This window comes from Lithobates pipiens, unplaced genomic scaffold, assembly GCF_037356315.1.
Source record: "Lithobates pipiens isolate NorthernLeopardFrog02 unplaced genomic scaffold, aLitPip1_a1.2 Scaffold_28, whole genome shotgun sequence".
Lineage (NCBI taxonomy): Eukaryota > Metazoa > Chordata > Amphibia > Anura > Ranidae > Lithobates > Lithobates pipiens.
In genome coordinates, this window is record NW_027507789.1 from 88,644,083 (window position 1) to 88,662,666 (window position 18,584).

At 46.2% G+C, this 18,584-nt stretch overlaps 8 pseudogenes; all 8 read right to left on the reverse strand.

The window, feature by feature from the left end:
- Positions 1-857: 857 nt before the first annotated feature.
- Positions 858-977, reverse strand: LOC143936880 (5S ribosomal RNA; annotated as a pseudogene).
- Positions 978-1,072: 95 nt separating this feature from the next.
- On the reverse strand, positions 1,073-1,191 carry LOC143937187 (5S ribosomal RNA; annotated as a pseudogene).
- Positions 1,192-1,292: 101 nt separating this feature from the next.
- LOC143936522 (5S ribosomal RNA) lies at positions 1,293-1,411 on the reverse strand (annotated as a pseudogene).
- Positions 1,412-7,124: 5,713 nt separating this feature from the next.
- On the reverse strand, positions 7,125-7,233 carry LOC143936870 (5S ribosomal RNA; annotated as a pseudogene).
- Positions 7,234-7,334: 101 nt separating this feature from the next.
- LOC143936364 (5S ribosomal RNA) lies at positions 7,335-7,453 on the reverse strand (annotated as a pseudogene).
- Positions 7,454-7,775: 322 nt separating this feature from the next.
- On the reverse strand, positions 7,776-7,894 carry LOC143937274 (5S ribosomal RNA; annotated as a pseudogene).
- Positions 7,895-7,996: 102 nt separating this feature from the next.
- On the reverse strand, positions 7,997-8,115 carry LOC143937130 (5S ribosomal RNA; annotated as a pseudogene).
- A 3,238-nt stretch (positions 8,116-11,353) lies between these two features.
- LOC143937009 (5S ribosomal RNA) lies at positions 11,354-11,472 on the reverse strand (annotated as a pseudogene).
- Positions 11,473-18,584: the final 7,112 nt, after the last annotated feature.

Consider the following 18,584-nt stretch of genomic DNA (forward strand, 5'->3'; position numbering starts at 1 on the left):
CGGCATGTGATAAATGCGGCGAAATCCTGCATTCCTCTCTATTGGAAAAAATGTCCCCCCCCCCCTTTCATTACTTACTGGCTTAGGAAAATAGAGGACATTAAAAAAAATGGAGGACTTGATCCTCACATCACAAGGTAAACAAGAATTTTTTAAACAAACCTGAGACATCTGGAATACCTTTATATTCTCGCTGGAAGGATGTCGCCTGCTATCGCCTTAGTGCTCTGAGCTTTCCTTGACTGGCCCCTTGGACAGTGGCTGCCATCGTGTCTCGTCCCCTCTTCTCCTTTCCTGATCTTTCAACCCTTCTCTTTTCTGCCTTCCTCCCCTATCTCTCACCCCCTCCACCCCCTCTCTCTTTTGGAAAAAGTGGAAAATTGGGAATGACGGCCCCACACCCCCCTCTGGATGGATTATGGCGGAGGGACCTGGGGTTTGTGTGACCCTGGATCTTGGTACAGTACTTTATCCGTGCCTCGAATCATTGTGATTGATGGAAGGCAGACTCACAGTTGCGATTATACCTGTATCAAGTATTGTTCAGCTGCTTTTTGCTCTGTATTTCTCTGTTGCATTATGTACTCGGGGGACCGTCTTCCCGTATTTGGAGAAAAAATTATATTTGAAAAAAAAAAGAAGCCTACGACACATGGTATTCCCAGGCGGTCTCCCATCCAGGCATTAACCAGGCCCGACCCTGCTTAGCCTCCAAGATCCGACGAGATGGAAAGGATTCAGGGTGATGTGGCCGTAGCCAATATCTTCAGGCACTCTCAACTCTCTTGACAAACACCAAGATGGTCACCTTGGAAACAAGCGGAAAAAAATAGGTCAACGGCAACAACATAAAAAGAAGCCTACGGCATCTGGAAATCCCAGGCGGTCTACCATCCAGGTACTAAACTGGTCCCAACCCTGCTTAGCCTCTGAGATCAGATGAGATTGGGCTCTTTCAGGGTGGTGTGGCCGTAGGAGATTTCTTCAGACACTCTCAACCTTGACTAACGCCAATATGGTCACCTTGGGAAACAAACAAAAAAATCAAGTCAACGCCAACAACATGAGAAGAAGTCTACAGCACCTACTATTCCCAGGTGGTCTCCCATCCAGGTATTAACAAGGCCCGACCCTGTTTAGTCTTTGAGATCAGACGAGATCTGGTGCTTTCAGGGTTATGTGGCCATAGGCGAGCTCTTCAGGCACTCTCAACCCTCTTGACAAACACCAAGATGGTCACCTTGGGAAACAAGTGAAAAAAAAAACAGGTCAAGGCCAACAACATAAAAAGAAGCCTACAGCACCTAGTATTCCCAGGTGGTCTCCAATCCAGGTACTAGCAAGGCCCGACCCTGTTTAGCTTCTGAGATCAGAGGAGATCGGGCGCTTTCAGGGTTATGTGCCCATAGGCAATCTCTTTGGGCATTCTCAACCCTCTTGACAAATGCCAAGATAGTCACCTTGAGATACAAGCGAAAAAAAACAGGTCAATGTCAACATAAAAAGAAGACCGATCCGGTTACCCCCAATTTTTTTCAGACAACTGCAGGTGCTGCTCCGGGACTTTATTTGGGCGCGCAAACCGCCCAGAGCCCATTTGCAATTGCTTGCCAGACCAAAGGACAAGGGGGGTCTGGGTCTCCCAGATCTGAGACAATACAACAGAGCGACTCTGCTAGCGAGAGTCGTTGATTGGCATTGTAATGGCCCACACAAACAGTGGATGGAGATGGAGATTGAGGATGGATCCATTCCCCTATTGACCTCCCCGTGGCTCCTGTCCTCCCTACCAAAAGACCTCAGAGATCACCCCGTAGTGGGAGCTACGTTGGCTGTTGTGCGGAGGTTGTTCCGCTTCACACACATTGCTCCCCTGCCGTCACCAATGACTCCGGTTATAGGTAATCCAGACTTCCCACCGGGATTTACCAACAAGAAACTGCGACAGTTGACAGTGGTGGGGAAACAGCGTCTGGGAGAGGTGTGGCCCTCGGGAGGGCTCCCGACCACGCAAACTGTCGCTGAGCTTTCTGACCCTCCGCTTGACTTGTTTAGTGCTTATCAACTTCATCACTTTCTTCTGGCCATACAAAGGGCCCCCTACACTCCTAGAGACCTGACGCCCTATGAATCCATCTGTCACAAAAAGGAACCTGTGCGACACACCCTCTCCCTCCTGTACAACCTATTAAGTAGTCAGGAGGAGGAGTCGACCCCACCATTTATCCACAAATGGGAGAGGGACTTTGGCATCACATTTACCCCACAACAGATAGGGAAGATCCTGACATTAGTACATAAAGCTTCCATCGCAAACCAATATCAAGAATCAGGATACAAGATAGTCTCACGCTGGTATAGAGTCCCATACCTTCTGAATAAAATGAATAGATCGATTCCGGATGTTTGTTGGAGGTGCAATTCAGATACGGGGACCATGGGACACATTTTCTGGGCATGCCCGGCCTTGAGGAACTTTTGGGTGGAGGTGACCGGGACGATAAAAACTATCAGAAATGTAGATATCGCAGACAACCCAGCAGCGTGCCTTCTACACTTGACCGAACAGCCTGTTCGAAAATACAAAAAAACCCTCACGATGCAACTCCTGAAGGCCGCCCGGGCCTGCATTCCCACACTGTGGAGGCAGCCTCAGCCCCCATCCAAGGTGCTGTGGTATTCCAAAGTCAATCATATTTTCCGGATGGAAGAATTGACCGCCACCCTTCACAACACTGAAGAGGCATTTAGTGTTACATGGAGGCCCTGGAGGTATTTTACTGGTACCTGAGACTACATTCGGGAGGTGAGCAGCGCCCCTGTCCCAGAAAACGACTGAACATCTAACGTTTACCTACGTAGGCCAAGTCTGCCCTGGGTGGCATTCCCCCCCTCCCTTTTTGTCTTTATTTTTCTTCTTTTCCCCGCCGCCACCCCCCCCCCTCTCTCCGTCTTTGCACTCTCTTCTTTCCCCGTCCTCCCTTTTCACTATGCCTTGTCTCCTTACCAGCCTTTGGGACCCAGAAGAACCCCAGGGTTCTGGACACGACCGGCTCATATTTTACTCTGGTTCACATAGGTCATGATAAGCTGGCTCACTGTGGTCCCAGTTGTTCTCCATGATTACATTTGTCCAAACGGAGCTGCATTAGTTATACTGTACTACATGTCCGAGGTGGGGTTTCTCTCTTTTCTGCATGAAACTCTAGGACTCCCCTCTGAGAACCCAGAGTTATTTGGCTGCCTATTTTTTGTTACCATGTAATTGTGACCCTGGGTCATGCTGTATGGTTGACTGTTATATTTATGTTGTTCTACTTATACTTAATAAAAGAATAAAACAAAAAAAAAAAAATAAGTCAATGCCAACAACTTAAAAAAAAACCTATGGCATTGAGAAATCCCAGGCGGTCTCCCATCCAGGTACTAACCAGGTCCCAACCCTGCTTAGCCTCTGAGATCAAATGAGATTTGGCTCTTTCAGGGTGATGCAGCCATAGTAGATTTTTTCAGGCACGCTCAACCCTCTTGACAAACGCCAAGATGGTCACCTTGGGAAACAAACAAAAAAAACAAGTCAACGCCAACAACATAAAAAGAAGCCTACCGCACCTAGTATTTCCAGGCGGTCTCCCATCCAGGTATTAACAAGGCGCGACCCTTTCTAGCCTCTGAGATCAGCCGAGATTGGGCGCTTTCAGGGTGATGTGCCCATAGGCAATCTCTTTGGGCACTCTCATCCCTCTTGAAAAATGCCAAGATAGTCACCCTGGGAAACAAGCGAAAAAAAACAGGTCAACGCCAACAACATAAAAAGAAGAATTCGGCACCTGGTATTCCAAGGCCGTCTCCCAATCAAGTACTAACTAGGCCCAACCCTTCTTAGCCTCTGAGATCAGAAGAGATAGGGTGCTTTCAGGGTGATGCGGCTGTAAGCGATCTCTTTAGGCACTCTCAACCCTCTTGACAAATGCCAAGATGATCACTTTGGGAAACAAGTGAAAAAAACAGGTCAACACCAACAACATAAAAAGAAGCCTGCGGCATCTGGAAAACCCAGGCGGTCTCCCATCCAGGTACAAACCAGGCCCAACCCTGCTTAGCCTCTGAGACCAAACGAGATTGGGCGCTTTCAGGGTGTTGTGCTCGTAGGCAATTTCTTTGTGCACTCTCAACCCTCTTGACAAATGCCAAGATGGTCACCTTGGGAAACAAGGGAAAAAAAACAGGTCAACGCCGACAACATAATGAGAAACCTACGGCACCTGGTATTCCCAAGCTGTCTCCCATCCAGGTACTAACCAGGCCCATCGCTGCTTAGCCTCTGAGATAAGATGAGATTGGGCTCTTTCAGGATGATTTGGCCGTAGGCACTCTCTTTGGGCACTCTAAAGCCTCTTGACAAAGGCCAAGATGGTCACCTTGGGAAACAAGCTAAAAAAAACAGGTCAAAGCCAACAACATAAAAAGAAGCCTACGGCATCCAGTATTCCCAGGCGATCTCCCAATCAAGACACTAACCAGACCAGATCCTTCTATGGCACCTGGTCTTCCCAGGCAGTCTCCCATCCAGGTACTAACCAGGCCTGACGCTGCTTAGCCTCTAAAATCAGACGAGATCGGGTGCTTTCAGGTTGATGTGGCCGTAAGCATTCTCTTCAAGACACGCCCAACCGTCTTGACAAACGCCAAGATGGTCGCCTTGAGAAACAAGCAAAAAAAACAGGTCAAAGCCAACAACATAAAAAGAAGCCTATGGGCTTACAGCGGACCTTAAAAGATGGGACCCACTAGCTCTGTCATGGTTCGGACGCTGTAATGTGTTGAAGATGAACGCCCTGCCACAACTTCTGTATCTACTTACCTATCAAAATACCCCAGACTTTCTTTCATGCGGTTCACTCAATCTTTATCAAGTTCCTCTGGCGCGGAAAACATATGCGTATTGGTAGGGCAATGCTATTGCGACCGAAATTGCGGGGAGGTATTGGCTTCCCGGACCCTGCTCTATATTACACAGCGACGCAAATGACACCGGTGGTTGACTGGTGCCGGTGTTCTGCCATATACTGTCCGGCCATGATATAGTGTCCGTGCCGTACTGCGCATGCGCAGTACGGAGCAGACGAAGCTTCGGAAAATCTCCGAAGCTGAACGGCGCCTGCGCGGTGAGTGAAGGTGGTAGCCCCACCATCCAAGCGGACATAGGGTTGTGAATAATAGAGGGCCCCTCGCAGGTGAGCTTAGCTCGCCACGCTTCGGGCTCGGCCTCGCTGCGCTCGGCTCTTTTATATTCTTACTCTATGTCCACTTGGATAGTGGGGATAGAACCTGGACTCAGTGCGCAGGCGCTGTTCATGCTCGGCAATTTTTGGAATCTGTGTTGCTGTGTACTGCGCATGCGCAGTACACAGCGGACACTATCCGATGGGGGACCATATGTGATAAGACACCGGCATGGGGAACTGAAGCTATGGGTCAAGCTAGAGCAGGAGATGGCGCGGGTTCCACTGGCTGGTCTAGCTTGGGCGGGGAGGCCATTGGACCCCTGTGTGACTACTCACCCTTTAATTGGCCCCTCGCTCGCCGAGATGGATAGTTTTTTTCACCTTTCCCACCTGACTAACTTCCCTTCTCCTATGACCCCAATTATTGGACATCCTAGATTCCCTCCGGGCCTGTCTGACCAGGCCTTTACCAGGCAAGCCCCGAAAGGGCTTCTGAGAGCAGCCCTATTTCTTGGACCCACAGGCTTGATTCCCATGGGGACCATACTGCTAGAGCAAGTACCTGTTGCATTGGATAGCTGGAGAGCTAGACAGCTAATCCATTTCCTCGGATCACTACCTAACCATTCGTTCTTCTCTAGACAATTCCACCCCTTCGAGGAACTTTGCCTGGATGATGGCCCAATTCGTGGTTCCCTCTCTAGGTCCTACCAAATCCTGACAGACGCACAATCCTCCACGGATCCACCCTTCCTAGCTAAATGGAAAAGGGACTTACAAACTACATTTTCCAAACCACAGAAGGACAGAATACTCTTTTTTTCGCCCATAAGTCGTCACTGTGCAGTAAATATCAGGAGATCTCATATAAGCTGATCACACGCTGGTATCGTACACCGGTGGTGTTGGCCAAAATATTCCCCGGTCAATCTGACCGCTGCTGTCGCTGTGGGCAACAGGCTGGCACCATTCTCCACATTTTCTGGGAATGCCCTAAATTACAAACATTCTGGCAGCCTGTCCTGAGACTCATCCACAAGTTCACAGACATTTCCTTAGCCAATGATCCCGCAGCAGTTCTTCTCAATCTAACTCCTATGTCGAGAAAGCGTTATCATAAGTCCTTACTTAAACATCTCCTCAATGCAGCTAGGGCCTGCATCCCAAGTCAGTGGAAAGAGCAATCTGCTCCAATGGTGACCCAGTGGTTCGCAAGGGTAAATGATATTGAACGAATGGAAGACCTGACTGCCACAATGAGGGATAAAACGGAGGAGCATGGGAACAGATGGTTCTACTGGACCCAGTTTCGCTTTTCGGAAGAATACCTCCGCGAGACATAGTAAGCTCATGGTGATCGTTGGAGATCGCTGTTCCAAACGTTGGACAGCTGATGAGCTGGTGAGCCGAGGGCGTCTCTTGCTCCCTGGGAAGGGACCCCACCCTATCCACTCTACCCACGACACCCCCTTACCCCTTCTTTTCCTTTTCTGCCATTTCCTTCCCCAATCTTCTCTTTCCCCTTCTCCCTCCTTTCAGTTCTACTATTTCCCTTCTTAACTCAAAAAAGGGAAAAGAAAATAGTATGTTCCGACCCCATTTGACTACTACACAATACTCTTCCCCTATCTATGGATATCTAAACTCTTCGAGGGTAGCAGGGCTAGTATCAATAATATTTTAAGTGGTAGAGGATCCCAACGAGATGGAGCTTTAATCTCATCTTGATATGACCGCAAAGCTGTACACGTGCTATTCTCCTCTGACTTCTTACCATTGGCTCTGATATCCATGCAATATGATCGTTTGTTTGTAACTATTTGTATAACACATTCTGTGAAGTTGCCTTTGCATGGTATGTCGCATACTACTAAATAAAAATAAATAAAAAAAAGAAGCCTATGGCACCTGGTATTCCCAGGCGGTCTCCCATCCAGGTACTAACCAGGCCCGACACTGTTTAGCATCCGAGATCAGGTGCTTTCAGGGTGATGGGGCCGTAGGTGATCTCTTTGGGCACTCTCAACCCTCTTGACAAATGCCAAGATGGTCACCTTGGGAAACAAGTGAAAAAAAAAACAGGTCAAGGCCAACAACATAAAAAGAAGCCTACAGCACCTAGTATTCCCAGGTGGTCTCCAATCCAGGTACTAGCAAGGCCCAACCCTGTTTAGCTTCTGAGATCAGAGGAGATCGGGCGCTTTCAGGGTTATGTGCCCATAGGCAATCTCTTTGGGCATTCTCAACCCTCTTGACAAATGCCAAGATAGTCACCTTGAGATACAAGTGAAAAAAAACAGGTCAATGTCAACAACATAAAAAGAAGAATACGGCACCTGGTATTCCAACGCCATCTCCCATCCAGGTACTAACTAGGCCCAACCCTTCTTAGACTCAGAGAAGAGAAGAGATAGGGCTCTTTCAGGGTGATGCTGCTGTAAGCGATCTCTTTGGGCACTCTCAACCCTCTTGACAAATGCCAAAATGGTCACCTTGGGGAACAAGCAAAAAAAATAAAAACAAATCCACGCCAACAACATAAAAAGAAGCCTACAATAACTGGTATTCCCAGGTGGTCTCCCATCCAGGTACTAACCAGGCCCGACTCTTCTTAGCCTCCAAGATCAGACGAGATTGGGTGCTTTCAGAGTGATGTGGCCATAGGAATTTCTCTTCAGGCACTCTCAACCCTCTTGACAAACACCAAGATGGTCACTTTGGGAAACAAGCGAAAAAAAAAACAGGTCAACGCCAATAACATAAAAAGAAGTCTACGACACCTGGTATTCCCAGGCGGTCTCCCATCCAGGTACCAACAAGGCCCGACTCTTCTTAGCCTCCAACATCAAACGAGATCGGGTGCTTTCAGGGTGATGTGCCCGTAGGCAATCTCTTCCGGCACTGACAAACACCAAGATGGTCACCTTGGGAAACAAGTGAAAAAAAAAACAGGTCAAGGCCAACAACATAAAAGGAAGCCTAAAGCACCTAGTATTCCCAGGTGGTCTCCAATCCAGGTACTAGCAAGCCTGTTTAGCTTCTGAGATCAGAGGAGATCGGGCGCTTTCAGGGTTATGTGCCCATAGACAATCTCTTTGGGCATTCTCAACCCTCTTGACAAACGCCAAGATGGTCACCTTGGGAAACAAGCAAAAAAAATAAAAATAAGTCGGAAGCTAGAGACAATACGGCCCGAGTCCTCAATTTAATCCATGCGGCGCATGTACAGGGAAGGCCCTTGCTTATGTTGTCAACGGACGCGGAGAAGGCCTTTGACAGGGTGGCCTGGCACTTTATGCAGGCCACCCTGGAACATATAGGTCTTGGCCACAACATGATGAGCTGGGTAATGCCGCTTTACTCCACGCCGTCGGCAGCGGTACGGGTGAACGAGTGGTGCTCGGACTCTTTCCCCATCACTAATGGGACGAGGCAGGGGTGCCCTCTGTCTCCCTTAATTTTTATTCTGACACTGGAACCACTTATGTGTCATGTTCGGAATGACCCGAATATTACTGGCATATCCAAACCCTCGGCACACCACAAAATTGCGGCGTAGACATTACCGATCCGGTTACCCCCAATTTTTTTCAGACATCTGCAGGTGCTGCTCCGGGACTTTATTTGGGCGCGCAACCGCCCAGAGCCCGTTTGCAATTGCTTGCCAGACCAAAGGACAAGGGGGGTCTGGGTCTCCCAGATCTCAGACAATACTACAGAGTGACTCTGCTAGCGAGAGTCGTTGATTGGCATTGTAATGGCCCACACAAGCAGTGGGTGGAGATGGAGATTGAGGATAGATCCATTCCCCTATTGACCTCCCCGTGGCTCCTGTCCTCCCTACCAAAAGACCTCAGAGATCACCCCGTAGTGGGAGATACGTTGGCTGTTGTGCGGAGGTTGTTCTGCTGCACACACGTTGCTCCCCTGCCGTCACCTTTGACTCCGGTTATAGGTAATCCAGACTTCCCACCGGGATTTACCAACAAGAAACTGCGACAGTTGACAGTGGTGGGGAAACAGCGTCTGGGAGAGGTGTGGCCCTCGGGAGGGCTCCCGACCATGCAAACTGTCGCCGAGCTTTCTGACCCTCCGCTTGACTTGTTTAGTGCTTATCAACTTCGTCACTTTCTTCTGGCCATACAAAGGGCCCCCTACACTCCTAGAGACCTGACGCCCTATGAATCCATCTGTCACAAAAAGGAACCTGTGCGACACACCCTCTCCCTCCTGTACAACCTATTGAGTAGTCAGGAGGAGGAGTCGACCCCCACCATTTATCCACAAATGGGAGAGGGACTTAGGCATCACATTTACCCCACAACAGATAGGGAAGATCCTGACCTTAGTACATAAAGCTTCCATCGCAAACCAATATCAAGAATCAGGATACAAGATAGTCTCACGCTCGTATAGAGTCCCATACCTTCTGAATAAAATGGATAGATCGATCCCGGATGTTTGTTGAAGGTGAAATTCAGATACGGGGACCATGGGACACCTTTTCTGGGCATGCCCGGCCTTGAGGAACTTTTGGGTTCCCAGCAGCATGCCTTCTACACTTGACCCAACAGCCTGTTCGAAAATACAAAAAAACCCTCACGATGCAACTCCTGAATGCCGCCTGGGCCTGCATTCCCGCACTGTGGAGGCAGCCTCAGCCCCCATGCAAGGTGCTGTGGTATTCCAAAGTCAATCATATTCTCCGGATGGAAGAATTGGCCGCCACCCTTCACAACACTGAAGAGGCATTTAGTGTTACATGGAGGCCCTGGAGGTATTTTACTGGTACTCGAGACTACATTCGGGAGGTGAGCAGTGCCTCTGTCCCAGAAAACAACTGAACAACTAATGTTTACCTACGTAGGCCATGTCTGCCCTGGGTGGCATTCCCCCCCCTCCCTTTTTGTCTTTATTTTTCTTTTTTTCCCTGCCACCATCCCCCCACCTCCTCTCTCTCCGTCTTTGCACTCTCTTCTTCCCCCGTCCTCCATTTTGACTATGCCTTGTCTCCTTACTAGCCTTCGGGACCCAGAAGAACCCCAGGGTTCTGGACATGACCGGCTCTGGAAAACCCAGGCAGTCTCCCATCCAGGGAACAAAGCAGGCCCAACCCTGCTTAGCCTCTGAGACCAAACGAGATTGGGCGCTTTCAGGGTGTTGTGCCCGTAGGAAATTTCTTTGTGCACTCTCAACCCTCTTGACAAATGCCAAGATGGACACCTTGGGAAACAAGGGAAAAAAAACAGGTCAAAGCCAACAACAAAAAAAGAATACTACGGCATCCAGTATTCCCAGGCGATCTCCCAATCAAGACACTAACCAGGCCAGATCCTTCTATGTCACCTGGTCTTCCCAGACAGTCTCCCATCCAGGTACTAACCAGGCCTGACGCTACTAAGCCTCTGAAATCAGACGAGATCGGGTGCTTTCAGAGTGATGTGGCCGTAAGCGTTCTCTTCAAGACACGCCCAACCCTCTTGACAAACGCCAAGATGGTCGCCTTGAGAAACAAGCAAAAAAAACAGTTCAAAGCCAACAACATAAAAAGAAGCCTATGGAACCTGGTATTTCCAGGCGGTCTCCCATCCAGGTACTAACCTGGATCAGATGAGATTGTGCGCTTTCAGGGTGATGTGGCCATAGGTGTTCTATTTAGACACTGTCAACCCTTTTGACAAATACCAAGATGGTTATCTTGGGAAACAAGTGAAAAAAAAACAGGTCAACGCCAACAACATAGACCCTGGCGGTCTCCCATCTGACCCAGACCCTGCTTAGCCTCTGATATCGGGCGCTTTCAGGGTGATGTGACCTCAGGCGAACGCTTTGGGACATACTCAAAACTCTTGACTGATGCTAAAATGGTCACCTTGGGAAATAAGCGAAAGAAAAACAGGTCAAAGCCAACAATATAAAAAGATTCCTACGGCACCTTTAATTAGGTACTATCCAGGCCGGAACCTGCTTTGCCTCTGAGATCAGATGAGATCGGGCGCTTTCAGGGGGATGTGGCCGTAGGAGATTTCTTTGGGCTCTCTCAGCCCTCTTGACAAATGCCAAGATGATCACCTTGGGAAACAAGCGGAAAAAAAAACCATGTCAACGCCAACAACATAAAAAGAATCCTATGGCACCTGGTATTCCCAGTTTGTCTCCCATCCAGTTACTAATCAGGCCCAACAATGCTTAGCCTCTGAGATCAGACAAGATCAGGCACTTTCAAGGTGATAGGGCCATAGGCGATGTCTTCGGGCACTCTCAACCATCTTGACAAACGCCAACATGGTCATCTTGGGAAACAAGCGAAAAAAAACAAGTCATTGCCAACATTGGAGGCTAAGCAGGGTTGGGCAATCAGTTTCCTTGCCTGAAATAGGCATCTCAGAACTGCCATCTGGCTACTTCCCGGGTTTCCATCTCCTTCAACTAATCCCAGGAGACAATACTTCGCCTCCATCCTGGTGGAGGTTCCAAACACCCGATCAATGGTTCCTGTCACCTCTGTCCAGTAGCGGATCAACTTTGGGCATCTCCAAAACATGTGCATCATGTCTCCCTCCATATTCCCGTATGGGGGCAACTTGCGTCCGGCCGTTCGGCCAAACTGAAAAAGTTTACGAGGAGCATAATAGGTTCTATATAATAAGAACAGATGTAACATCCTCTGTGAGGAGAGCCACAATTCACCACAGGCAGGATTCCTGTGGCCAATTATAGCTCAGGGGGGTTTAGTACACACCCCACACCCCACCCCAGAGCGGCGGCCTTGTATAGTGTGTTGCGGTGATCAGGGAAAGAGGACGATAGGCAGGGACAGTGTCTTTACTGCTTGGGAACCTAGCACTGTTACAGTGGGTGTTATGTGCCTCCTGCACAGTACACACCTGAAACTACCCTTTATTACTGGTGTTCAATTTCTGCAATACATGCATCTGCAGTGCAGAAGTTAGAGTGGGTGTTGTGTGCCTCCTGCACAGTATACACCTTATTGCTGGTGTTCTGTTTCTGTAATACAGGAACCTAGCACTGTTACAGTGCTAGGGTGTACAGAGAAGCTGGTATATATAGAAGACTACAGCATACAGAAGAAAGGCTAGTGAATACAGAATACAGACTCGTGTATGTAGATAGGCTTGAGTATACAGAGATGCTAGAGTAAACAGTGAGGCTGGGGTACACAGAGAGGCTAATTTAAAGAGAGGCTAGTATATACAAAGATGTTAGTGTATATAGAGAGGTTAATGTATAGAGAGGGTCGAGAGTATACAGAAAGGACAGTGTATATAGAGAAACTAGTGTATACAGAAGACAGGCTTGGGTATACATCAAAGCTGACAGTGTATACAGAAGACTGGGTAGTGCATACAGAGAGTCTAGTGGGTAAAGAAGACAGGCTGGTGTATTCTAGCTAGTTTTTACAGTCTAGTGTATACAGAAGACAGGCTGTGGTATACAGAGGGTTTAGTGTATTCAGAGAGTCTAGTGTATACAGTCGGTGAGTGTATACATAATACTGGCTAGTTCAGACAGTGTTTACAGAGATGCAAGGGTGTACAGAGAAGCTAGTATATATAGAAGACAGAAGAAAGGCTAGTGAATACAGAATACAGACTCGTGCATGCAGATAGGCTTGAGTATACAGAGATGCTAGAGTAAACAATGAGGCTGGGGTACACAGAGAGGCTAGTTTAAAGAGAAGCTAGTATATACAAAGATGTTAGTGTATATAGAGAGGTTAGTGTATAGAGAGAGTCGAGTGTTTACAGATAGGACAGTGCATATACAGAGACTAGTGTATACAGAAGACAGGCTTGGGTATACATCCAAGCTGACAGTGTATACAGAAGACTGGGTAGTGTATACAGAGAGTCTAGTGGGTACAGAAGACAAGCTGGTGTATTCTAGCTAGTTTTTACAGTCTAGTGTATACAGAAGACAGGCTGTGGTATACAAAGGGTTTAGTGTATTACAGAGATGCAGGGGTGTACAGAGAAGCTAGTATATATAGAAGACTACAGCATACAGAAGAAAGGCTAGTGAATACAGAATAAAGGCTTGCTTCTACGGAGAGGCTAGTGTATGCAGAACACTAGCTAGGGTATATAGAGAGGCTAGATTATACAGAGAGGCTAGTGCATAGAGTGAAGCTATTGTATATAGAAGCCTGGTTAGTGTATACAGAGAAGCTAGTGTGTACAGAAGAAAGGCTAGACAGGCTATAAAGAGAGGCAAGTTTTTACAGAAGACAGTTTGGGGTATACAGAGATGCTAGTTTATACAGAGAGACTAATGTATACAGAAGACAGGCTAGGGCATACAGAAGACAGAAGACGGGCTAGTGTATTCAGAACATAGGCTAGTGTATATCGAAGACAGGCTATTGTATGCAGAAGAACGGCTAGTGTAAACATGCTGGTGTATATAGAGAGGCTAGTGAATTTAGAGGGTAGGCTAAGTGATAACAGAAGACAATCTGGGCTATACAGAGACATTTGATCATTTTATCTAGCTCACATCTCTAATGGAGTTTGTCTCATTGCCATGTTATGCCTTTTCATTCTTATGCTAAATATAGACCACGATACGATTTTAATCATCCAAATCAAGCATGCAATAAAACTATCATACATCAAAATAAACCATGCACTCTTTTGCTCTATTTTGCATATTTGTAATTCTCCACATCAACTGTCACATTGAGTATGTGACAGTCCTGACACACCATCCTGACTTATTTTTCTTTATTTCTTATTAGAAATAGAGAGTACTATCTCAAAATCCGCTTAAATCTATGCCTTTTCATTCTTATGCTAAATATAGATAACTACACGATTTTAAGCATGCAATAAAACGATCATACATCAAAATAAACCATGTACTCTTTTGCTCTATTTTGCATATTTGTAATTCTCCACATCAACTGTCACATTGAGTGACACACCATCCTGACTTATTTTTCTTTTTTTCTTATTAGAAATAGAGAGACCTATCTCAAAATCCGCTTAAATCTATTCACTTCGATGAGTTCTACCGCTAATTTTACGGTAATGCAAAATGTTCACAAAATCATCCATTTGCTACCAGACATGCTGCACATACTAAGAGTAATGTAACTATCGCTCGCTAACGATGTAAACAGTTTTATTGCTTTTCTGACATTAACCGAGTATCTCTGACATTAACTGAGTATCTCTCTGCACTATGATCTTAATAATAATAGGATTGTGTAATGCAAAGATCAACTAGTCCGGCATATCCTTTAAATTTAGACTAACGCAACTATTTCTCGGCCATTTTCAAGCTAAGCTTTCAATCTCTTTCCTTTGAACAGCGATACTTCCTCCCTACAATATTAAGCCATTTAAATGTCCTATTGGTCGCCTATATTATACAACTCTCTGAAAAGCCTATATGTAGAGAATAAAACTAGTCTTACATCTTAATAAAACAGTTTTATTGCTCAACCAGTATCAGCTGTCATGACAAATATACATTTCCACTGTTTGACTTTATTTTCTGTATTACTTCTTTTTCTCCACCTTAACTGTCACAGTTAAAACACAGTGACACAACATTTCTTTTTACCGCAGCAAAATGTGAATAAAGCAGTGTAAGCCGTCTTTCTGCCATATGCTTCAGAAAATTAATGTACCGCTTTTAAATCCATATCAATTCCACATAACCGCGAACCGTCTTACAATTTTAATATTTACTGATAGCAATTACTGATATTAAATTATGACTAAACCAGTGGAAAAGGACCGCGTAATGGAACTGTGAAATTAATCATAATCTCAGCGTTAATTTAGCTGATAAATTTACGATTTACTCAACGATTTACACAACGATTTAAACTTAGATTTTTTTCATTCTAAGTCTATTTAATCTTAAATAATTTATACTATATTCTCAGTTTTATGAAGCTACTGCAACTAACGCTTTGGATCTCTTTCCTGATAAATTACGCTCTGCAATATTAAGCCATGTAAATTGTCCTATTGGTCTGCTAACAATGCTATGTATAATAATACAAATCTTTCAAAAGCAATATTGTCTCACTGCAATACTTACACTCTGCATAATATATTTGAATAATGCGAATAATGATAAAAATGCTAATAATAAAGTCGTCTAAAACTCGGCTATAAGTAGAGAATAAAACTATCTTACATCAAAATAAACCATGTACTGCCAAACCAATAACGGCCAATTACTTAACGTCTATCAGTCAATGACTTAACAAAATAAACTTAGCACTCTTTTGCTCTATTTTGTGTAGTTGTAGTTCTCCATATTAACTGTCACATTGATATCACCACTGACAACACACCACTTTTTAACAGCACCAAAATATTGAAAAAATCACTTTACATGTTTCAGAAGTAGTTGCATTAGCAAAAAATAAAGTCCTGTCTTCTTTACACGCTAGCTTTTCTGTATACATTAATCTCTCTGTGTACACCACCCACTCAATATAGACTAGTCTCTCTGTCTTCTGTATACACGTGCCCGTTATCTATATACACTAGCCTGCCTTCTTTTTAAAATAGACTCGGTGTCCCAGCCTCTCTGCATACACTAGCCTCACTGAATTCCCCAGACTGTCTTCTGTATACACAAGCCTATCTGTAAAAGCCTCCCTGTATAAACTTGCTGGTCTACTGTATACACTAGTCCGTCTGTATACACTAGCAAGCCTGCATACACTAGCCTCTCTGCGTAACCCAGCCTCCATCTCTGCATACCCAGGACGTTCTTCTCTATAATCTAGCCTATTTGTATACACTAGCCTGTCTTTTGTACACATTAGCCTTTCTGTATAAACTAGCCGGTCCTCTGTATACACTAGTCCATCTGTATACAATAGCAAGTATGCGTACTCTAGCCTCTCTCTCTGTATACCTTAGCCTCCATCTCTGCATACCCAGGACGTTCTTCTGTATAATCTAGCCTATCTGTATAATCTAGCCTATCTGTATACACTGGCCTGTCTTTTGTACACATTTGCCTCTCTGTATAAACTAGCCGGTCCTCTGTATACACTAGTCCGTCTGTATACACTAGCAAGCCTGCATACACTAGCCTCTCTGCGTAACCCAGCCTCCATCTCTGCATACCCAGGACGTTCTTCTCTATAATCTAGCCTATTTGTATACACTAGCCTGTCTTTTGTACACATTAGCCTTTCTGTATAAACTAGCCGGTCCTCTGTATACACTAGTCCATCTGTAGTGATGGCCGAACGGTTCGCCCGGCGGTCGTTTCGCGGCGAATTTCCGACTTTCGCCGTCCGCGGGTTCGAACGCCTTTTTCCGTCGTTCGCCCCGGCGGACTTACGTGTTTAATGTATACAAGAACTTTAACCTTTCGTGACACGTTTATCATGTGTTACAGGACAACCAATTGAGACATGACAGCTCATGGACACTTGGACATTCCCCCTAACCTATAAATACACCCGATCCGGTGGCCATTTTACATTCTTTCTTCTGTCACTGTAGGGAAAGGATCCTGTGTGGAGTAGGGACAGAGAAAACGCTAGCTATTTGGTACACAAAAGTTCTTTTCAGGACTGGTATAGGTGTTAGGTCAGCAGCCTGAGTTTCTTTTGTCAGTTTAGATAAAGGGACAGAGCGCTGTATGCTGCTATTTTAGGGACAGCTCAGCCAGATTAGTCTTTCTTCATCATCATCATCATCATCATCATTAGCTGTTACTATCAGGTCCACAAAAGAGCTGTTCCAGCTAATCGTTCCAGCCTACTCTTTTTTGCCAATTTGTATAGGGACAGGCAGGAAGCAGTGTGTCAGGCAGTGAGGATAATTTTAAAGACTTGCTGTTACTATTAGTTCCACAAAGGTTCTTTTCAGGACTGGTATCAGTGGTACGGTAATAGGCTTGTACACGTATAATATTCTTTCTTCCAAATATAGAAAGAATATTATACTTGACTGCTGCCCTTCTGCTGCAGTCTGCTAATCATTCACAACTCACTTGTTCCACAAAGCTCTTTATCAGGACTGGTAACTTGGTCTGTCTAGGGTGCTACGGTACATAGGCTTGGGTGCGGTACAGTCTGCTGTTCTGTAAGGACCGCTATCGGTCCACAATACATAGGGTTGCCGTGCACTACTGCTGACCGCTGCCCTATACTGCAGCAGTCCTTCATTGGTATAGGGACTGACGTACAGTCTGCTAATCACTAACACACAACCTGCTTGGTCCACAAAAGTTCTTATAAGGACTGGTAACTTGGTATAGGGTGCTACGGTACATAGGCCTGAGTGCGTTACAGTCTGCTGTTCTGTAAGGACCGCTATCGGTCCACAATACATAGGGTTGCCGTGCACTACTGCTGACCGCTGCCCTATACTGCAGCAGTCCTTCAGCGGTATAGGGACTGACGCACAGTCTGCTAAACACTAACACACAACCTGCTTGGTCCACAAAAGTTTTTATAAGGACTGGTAACTTGGTATAGGGTGCTACGGTACATAGGCCTGAGTGCAGTACAGTCTGCTGTTCTGTAAGGACCGCTATCGGTCCACAATACATAGGGTTGCCGTGCACTACTGCTGACCGCTGCCCTATACTGCAGCAGTCCTTCATTGGTATAGGGACTGACGTACAGTCTGCTAATCACTAACACACAACCTGCTTGGTCCACAAAAGTTCTTATAAGGACTGGTAACTTGGTATAGGGTGCTACGGTACATAGGCCTGAGTGCGTTACAGTCTGCTGTTCTGTAAGGACCGCTATCGGTCCACAATACATAGGGTTGACGTGCACCACTGCTGACCGCTGCCCTATACTGCAGCAGTCCTTCAGCGGTATAGGGACTGACGTACAGTCTGCTAAACACTAATACACAACCTGCTTGGTCCACAAAAGTTCTTATAAGGACTGGTAACTTGGTATAGGGTGCTACGGTACATAGGCTTGAGTGCGGTACAGTCTGCTGTTCTGTAAGGACCGCTATCGGTCCACAATAGATAGGGTTGACGTGCACCACTGCTGACCGCTGCCCTATACTGCAGCAGTCCTTCAGCGGTATAGGGACTGACGCACAGTCTGCTAAACACTAACACACAACCTGCTTGGTCCACAAAAGTTTTTATAAGGACTGGTAACTTGGTATAGGGTGCTACGGTACATAGGCCTGAGTGCGTTACAGTCTGCTGTTCTGTAAGGACCGCTATCGGTCCACAATACATAGGGTTGCCGTGCACTACTGCTGACCGCTGCCCTATACTGCAGCAGTCCTTCATTGGTATAGGGACTGACGTACAGTCTGCTAATCACTAACACACAACCTGCTTGGTCCACAAAAGTTCTTATAAGGACTGGTAACT